Here is a 7,500-nt window from a genome sequence, read left to right on the forward strand (position 1 = left end):
GGCCTCCGCGCAGGGCACCGGGGAGAAGTAGGAATCGTGGCCGGGCTCCTGGAACTCCTGCCCGGCCTGCCCCGCGGAAGCATGCCGGGTTCTCCCGCCGCGCCGTGCAGGTTCTTCCGCCCCTCGCCGGGGTAGCCGGGCTCCAACCGCTGGGCCCCGCAGCATGGAAGGGCCCCTGCGAGTCGCCCCCCGGCCTGCACGCCCGCCGTGCAGTCGACCGGGTCGAAGCCGGAATCGCGGCCGGGTTCCTGGAACTCTCGCCCGGCCTGCCCGCCCGGCCCGCCCCCCGGGCCGGGGCTCCAGTCGACTTGGAGCCAAACTCGGTTTTGACCCCCTCCTGCAGCACGGTCCGGCCCCGGAGGTTCCTCCGTCCGACCTCCTGGAACCCAAGATGGGCATCCAGGGTCCCGAAATCCGTGTCCCCGAAAATCTCCGCGAACCTTTCCTGGCAATATTGTAGATGCGGCACCCGGCCCAGCCACCGGGGGCAACCGCCGAAAGTGTCCGCCCTCCTGGAGCGAAGGCCCGGGCAAGGCCCGTTTCAAAAACCTCATACGGACTTCCGGAGCCCGAGCCCCGGCGCCAGGTCGACCCAGGGCCGACCTCCCGGGCCCCAGAGAGGCTCGTCTCCGCCGCGGAAGCCGCCCGCCGCCCGCGCCGAAGGCCCCCGGGCCCGCCCGGCCTCCGGGCAGGGCACCGGGGAGAAGTAGGAATCGTGGCCGGGCTCCTGGAACTCCTGCCCGGCCTGCCACGCGGAAGCATGCCGGGTTCTCCCGCCGCGCCGTGCAGGTTCTTCCGCCCCTCGCCGGGGTAGCCGGGCTCCAACCGCTGGGCCCCGCAGCGTGGAAGGGCCCCTGCGAGTCGCCCCCCGGCCTGCACGCCCGCCGTGCAGTCGACCGGGTCGAAGCCGGAATCGCGGCCGGGTTCCTGGAACTCTCGCCCGGCCTGCCCGCCCGGCCCGCCCCCCGGGCCGGGGCTCCAGTCGACATGGAGCCAAACTCGGTTTTGACCCCCTCCTGCAGCACGGTCCGGCCCCGGAGGTTCCTCCGTCCGACCTCCTGGAACCCAAGATGGGCATCTAGGGTCCCGAAATCCGTGTCCCCGAAAATCTCCGCGAACCTTTCCTGGCAATATTGTAGATGCGGCACCCGGCCCAGCCACCGGGGGCAACCGCCGAAAGTGTCCGCCCTCCTGGAGCGAAGGCCCGGGCAAGGCCCGTTTCAAAAACCTCATACGGACTTCCGGAGCCCGAGCCCCGGCGCCAGGTCGACCCAGGGCCGACCTCCCGGGCCCCAGAGAGGCTCGTCTCCGCCGCGGAAGCCGCCCGCCGCCCGCGCCGAAGGCCCCCGGGCCCGCCCGGCCTCCGGGCAGGGCACCGGGGAGAAGTAGGAATCGTGGCCGGGCTCCTGGAACTCCTGCCCGGCCTGCCACGCGGAAGCATGCCGGGTTCTCCCGCCGCGCCGTGCAGGTTCTTCCGCCCCTCGCCGGGGTAGCCGGGCTCCAACCGCTGGGCCCCGCAGCCTGGAAGGGCCCCTGCGAGTCGCCCCCCGGCCTGCACGCCCGCCGTGCAGTCGACCGGGTCGAAGCCGGAATCGCGGCCGGGTTCCTGGAACTCTCGCCCGGCCTGCCCGCCCGGCCCGCCCCCCGGGCCGGGGCTCCAGTCGACTTGGAGCCAAACTCGGTTTTGACCCCCTCCTGCAGCACGGTCCGGCCCCGGAGGTTCCTCCGTCCGACCTCCTGGAACCCAAGATGGGCATCTAGGGTCCCGAAATCCGTGTCCCCGAAAATCTCCGCGAACCTTTCCTGGCAATATTGTAGATGCGGCACCCGGCCCAGCCACCGGGGGCAACCGCCGAAAGTGTCCGCCCTCCTGGAGCGAAGGCCCGGGCAAGGCCCGTTTCAAAAACCTCATACGGACTTCCGGAGCCCGAGCCCCGGCGCCAGGTCGACCCAGGGCCGACCTCCCGGGCCCCAGAGAGGCTCGTCTCCGCCGCGGAAGCCGCCCGCCGCCCGCGGCGAAGGCCCCCGGGCCCGCCCGGCCTCCGGGCAGGGCACCGGGGAGAAGTAGGAATCGTGGCCGGGCTCCTGGAACTCCTGCCCGGCCTGCCCCGCGGAAGCATGCCGGGTTCTCCCGCCGCGCCGTGCAGGTTCTTCCGCCCCTCGCCGGGGTAGCCGGGCTCCAACCGCTGGGCCCCGCAGCGTGGAAGGGGCCCTGCGAGTCGCCGCCGGCCTGCACGCCCGCCGTGCAGTCGACCGGGTCGAAGCCGGAATCGCGGCCGGGTTCCTGGAACTCTCGCCCGGCCTGCCCGCCCGGCCCGCCCCCCGGGCCGGGGCGCCAGTCGACATGGAGCCAAACTCGGTTTTGACCCCCTCCTGCAGCACGGTCCGGCCCCGGAGGTTCCTCCGTCCGACCTCCTGGAACCCAAGATGGGCATCCAGGGTCCCGAAATCCGTGTCCCCGAAAATCTCCGCGAACCTTTCCTGGCAATATTGTAGATGCGGCACCCGGCCCAGCCACCGGGGGCAACCGCCGAAAGTGTCCGCCCTCCTGGAGCGAAGGCCCGGGCAAGGCCCGTTTCAAAAACCTCATACGGACTTCCGGAGCCCGAGCCCCGGCGCCAGGTCGACCCAGGGCCGACCTCCCGGGCCCCAGAGAGGCTCGTCTCCGCCGCGGAAGCCGCCCGCCGCCCGCGCCGAAGGCCCCCGGGCCCGCCCGGCCTCCGGGCAGGGCACCGGGGAGAAGTAGGAATCGTGGCCGGGCTCCTGGAACTCCTGCCCGGCCTGCCCCGCGGAAGCATGCCGGGTTCTCCCGCCGCGCCGTGCAGGTTCTTCCGCCCCTCGCCGGGGTAGCCGGGCTCCAACCGCTGGGCCCCGCAGCCTGGAAGGGCCCCTGCGAGTCGCCCCCCGGCCTGCACGCCCGCCGTGCAGTCGACCGGGTCGAAGCCGGAATCGCGGCCGGGTTCCTGGAACTCTCGCCCGGCCTGCCCGCCCGGCCCGCCCCCCGGGCCGGAGCGCCAGTCGACTTGGAGCCAAACTCGGTTTTGACCCCCTCCTGCAGCACGGTCCGGCCCCGGAGGTTCCTCCGTCCGACCTCCTGGAACCCAAGATGGGCATCTAGGGTCCCGAAATCCGTGTCCCCGAAAATCTCCGCGAACCTTTCCTGGCAATATTGTAGATGCGGCACCCGGCCCAGCCACCGGGGGCAACCGCCGAAAGTGTCCGCCCTCCTGGAGCGAAGGCCCGGGCAAGGCCCGTTTCAAAAACCTCATACGGACTTCCGGAGCCCGAGCCCCGGCGCCAGGTCGACCCAGGGCCGACCTCCCGGGCCCCAGAGAGGCTCGTCTCCGGCGCGGAAGCCGCCCGCCGCCCGCGGCGAAGGCCCCCGGGCCCGCCCGGCCTCCGGGCAGGGCACCGGGGAGAAGTAGGAATCGTGGCCGGGCTCCTGGAACTCCTGCCCGGCCTGCCCCGCGGAAGCATGCCGGGTTCTCCCGCCGCGCCGTGCAGGTTCTTCCGCCCCTCGCCGGGGTAGCCGGGCTCCAACCGCTGGGCCCCGCAGCCTGGAAGGGCCCCTGCGAGTCGCCCCCCGGCCTGCACGCCCGCCGTGCAGTCGACCGGGTCGAAGCCGGAATCGCGGCCGGGTTCCTGGAACTCTCGCCCGGCCTGCCCGCCCGGCCCGCCCCCCGGGCCGGGGCTCCAGTCGACTTGGAGCCAAACTCGGTTTTGACCCCCTCCTGCAGCACGGTCCGGCCCCGGAGGTTCCTCCGTCCGACCTCCTGGAACCCAAGATGGGCATCTAGGGTCCCGAAATCCGTGTCCCCGAAAATCTCCGCGAACCTTTCCTGGCAATATTGTAGATGCGGCACCCGGCCCAGCCACCGGGGGCAACCGCCGAAAGTGTCCGCCCTCCTGGAGCGAAGGCCCGGGCAAGGCCCGTTTCAAAAACCTCATACGGACTTCCGGAGCCCGAGCCCCGGCGCCAGGTCGACCCAGGGCCGACCTCCCGGGCCCCAGAGAGGCTCGTCTCCGCCGCGGAAGCCGCCCGCCGCCCGCGCCGAAGGCCCCCGGGCCCGCCCGGCCTCCGGGCAGGGCACCGGGGAGAAGTAGGAATCGTGGCCGGGCTCCTGGAACTCCTGCCCGGCCTGCCCCGCGCATGCATGCCGGGTTCTCCGGCCGCGCCGTGCAGGTTCTTCCGCCCCTCGCCGGGGTAGCCGGGCTCCAACCGCTGGGCCCCGCAGCCTGGAAGGGGCCCTGGGAGTCGCCGCCGGCCTGCACGCCCGCCGTGCAGTCGACCGGGTCGAAGCCGGAATCGCGGCCGGGTTCCTGGAACTCTCGCCCGGCCTGCCCGCCCGGCCCGCCCCCCGGGCCGGAGCGCCAGTCGACATGGAGCCAAACTCGGGGTTGACCCTCGCCTGCAGCACGGTCCGGCCCCGGAGGTTCCTCCGTCCGAGCTCCTGGAACCCAAGATGGGCATCTAGGGTCCCGAAACCCGTGTCCTCGAAAATCTCCGCGAACCTTTCCTGGCAATATTGCAGATGCGGCACCCGGCCCAGCCACCGGGACGAACCGCCGAAAGTGTCCGGCCTCCTGGAGCGAAGGCCCGGGCAAGGCCCGTTTGAAAAACCTCATACGGACTTCCAGGGCCGGAGCCCCGGCGCCAGGTCGACCGCGGGCCTCCCTCCCGGGGCCCAGCACGGCTCGTCTCCCCCGCGGGAGCAGCCCGCCGCCCTCGCCGAAGGCCCCCGGACCTGCCCGGCCTCCGGGCAGGGCACCGGGGAGAAGCCGGAATCGCGGCCGGGCTCCTGGAACTCTCGCCCGGCCAAGCCGCTCGGCCCGCCCCTGGGCCGGAGCTCCAGTCGACATGGAGCCAAACTCGCGGTTGAACCTCTCCTGCAGCACGGTCCGGCCCCGGAGGTTCCTCCGTCCGAGCTCCTGGAACCCAAGATGGGCATCTAGGGTCCCGAAACCCGTGTCCCCGAAAATCTCCGCGGACCTTTCCTGGCAATATTGTAGATGCGGCACCCGGCCCAGCCGCCGGGAGCAACCGCCGAAAGTGTCCGGCCTCCTGGAGCGAAGGCCCGGGCACGGCCCGTTTGAAAATCCTCATACGGACTTCCAGGGCCGGAGCTCGGGAGCCAGGTCGACCCCGGGCCTCCCTCCCGGGCGTTAGGGCGGCTCGTCTCCCCCGCGGGAGCAGCCCGCTGCCCGCGCCGAAGGCCCCCGGACCCGCCCGGCCTCCGGGCAGGGCACCGGGGAGAAGCCGGAATCGCGGCCGGGCTCCTGGAACTCTCGCCCGGCCAAGCCGCTCGGCCCGCCCCTGGGCCGGAGCTCCAGTCGACATGGAGCCAAACTCGCGGTTGAACCCCTCCTGCAGCACGGTCCGGCCCCGGAGGTTCCTCCGTCCGAGCTCCTGGAACCCAAGATGGGCATCTAGGGTCCCGGAAACCGTGTCCCCGAAAATCTCCGCGGACCTTTCTCGGCAATATTGTAGATGCGGCACCCGGCCCAGCCACCGGGACGAACCGCCGAAAGTGTCCGCCCTCCTGGAGCGAAGGCCCGGGCACGGCCCGTTTGAAAAACCTCATACGGACTTCCGGAGCCCGAGCCCCGGCGCCAGGTCGACCCAGGGCCAACCTCCCGGGCCCCAGAGAGGCTCGTCTCCCCCGCGGGAGCAGCCCGCCGCCCGCGCCGAAGGCCCCCGGACCTGCCCGGCCTCCGGGCAGGGCACCGGGGAGAAGCCGGAATCGCGGCCGGGTTCCTGGAACTCTCGCCCGGCCCGCCCCTGGGCCGGAGCTCCAGTCGACATGGAGCCAAACCCGGGGTTGACCCCCTCCTGCAGCACGGTCCGGTCCCGGAGGTACCCCTGCCCGACCTCCTGGAACCCAAGATGGGCAACTAGGGTCCCGAAAAGCGTGTCCCCGAAAATCTCCGCGGACCTTTCCTGGCAATATTGTAGATGCGGCACCCGGCCCAGCCACCGGGGGCAACCGCCGAAAGTGTCCGCCCTCCTGGAGCGAAGGCCCGGGCACGGCCCGTTTGAAAAACCTCATCGGGACTTCCAGGGCCGGAGCCCCGGCGCCAGGTCGACCCCGGGCCTCCCTCCCGGGGCCCAGCACGGCTCGTCTCCCCCGCGGGAGCATCCCGCCGCCCGCGCCGAAGGCCCCCGGACCTGCCCGGCCTCCGGGCAGGGCACCGGGGAGAAGTCGGAATCGCGGCCGGGCTCCTGGAACTCCCGCCCGGCCTGCCCCGCGGAGTCCTGCCCGGGCTCCCGCCGCCTTGGCCCGGGACGACCACCCCTCGGCGGGGTGCCTCGGCTCCGACCCCGGAGGCCCGGGTCCCTGCCGGGGCCCTTGGACCCGCCCCCCGGGCTGCCCTTCCACGGAGCCCTTGACCGGGACGAGATCGGAATTGTGGCCGAGCTCCTGGAACTCTCGCCCGGCCTGACCGCCTTCTCCGGCCCTTTTCCGGTTTTCCCCGTTGACCTGGCTCCAAACTCGGGTTTGGCCCCTCAGCACGGCAGGGTTCTGCCCCGAAGATCCCTCTGACCGGCTTTCTGGAACCGAACATGGGCATTGAGGGTCCTTAAAAACGTGTTCTCGAAAATCTCCGCGAACGTTTCTTGGCTATATTGTAGATGCGGCACCCGGCCCAGCCACCGGGACGAACCGCCGAAAGTGTCCGCCCTCCTGGATCGAAGGCCCGGGCAAGGCCCGTTTCAAAAACCTCATACGGACTTCCGTGGGGGGGGCGGGCACCAGGTCAACCCCACGTATGCCTATGGGGATTTTCGCTCCCCAGGTCAACCCCATGGATGCCTATCGGGATTTTCGCTCCCCAGGTCAACCCCATGGATGCCTATGGGCTTTTTCGGTCCCCAGCTCCACCCCAAGTATTCCTAGGGGCTTTTTCGCTCCCCAGCTCCACCCCATTTATTCCTATGGGGATTTTCAGTCCCCAGGTCAACCCCAAGTATTCCTAGGGGCTTTTTCGCTCCCCAGCTCCCCCCCCATGTATTCCTAAGGGCTTTTTCGGTCCCCAGCTCCACCCCAAGTATTCCTAGGGGTTTTTTCGCTCCCCAGCTCCACCCCATGTATTCCTAGGGGCTTTTCCGCTCCCCAGCTCCCCCCCCATGTATTCCTAAGGGCTTTTTCGCTCCCCAGCTCCCCCCCAAGTATTCCTAGGGGTTTTTTCGCTCCCCAGCTCCACCCCATGTATTCCTAGGGGCTTTTCCGCTCCCCAGCTCCCCCCCATGGATGCCGATGGGCTCTTTCGGTCCCCAGGTCAGCCCCATGTGTTGCTATGGGCTTTTTCGGTCCCCAGGTCAACCCCATGTGTTCCTATGGGCTTTCTCGGTCCCCAGGTCAACCCCATGTATTCCTAGGGGCTTTTTCGCTCCCCAGCTCCACCCCATGTATTCCTATGGGGATTTTCGCTCCCCAGCTCCACCCCAAGTATTCCTAGGGGCTTTTCCGCTCCCCAGCTCCACCCCACGTATTCCTAGGG

The sequence above is a fragment of the Alligator mississippiensis genome, chromosome 14, assembly GCF_030867095.1.
Source record: "Alligator mississippiensis isolate rAllMis1 chromosome 14, rAllMis1, whole genome shotgun sequence".
Classification (NCBI taxonomy): domain Eukaryota; kingdom Metazoa; phylum Chordata; order Crocodylia; family Alligatoridae; genus Alligator; species Alligator mississippiensis.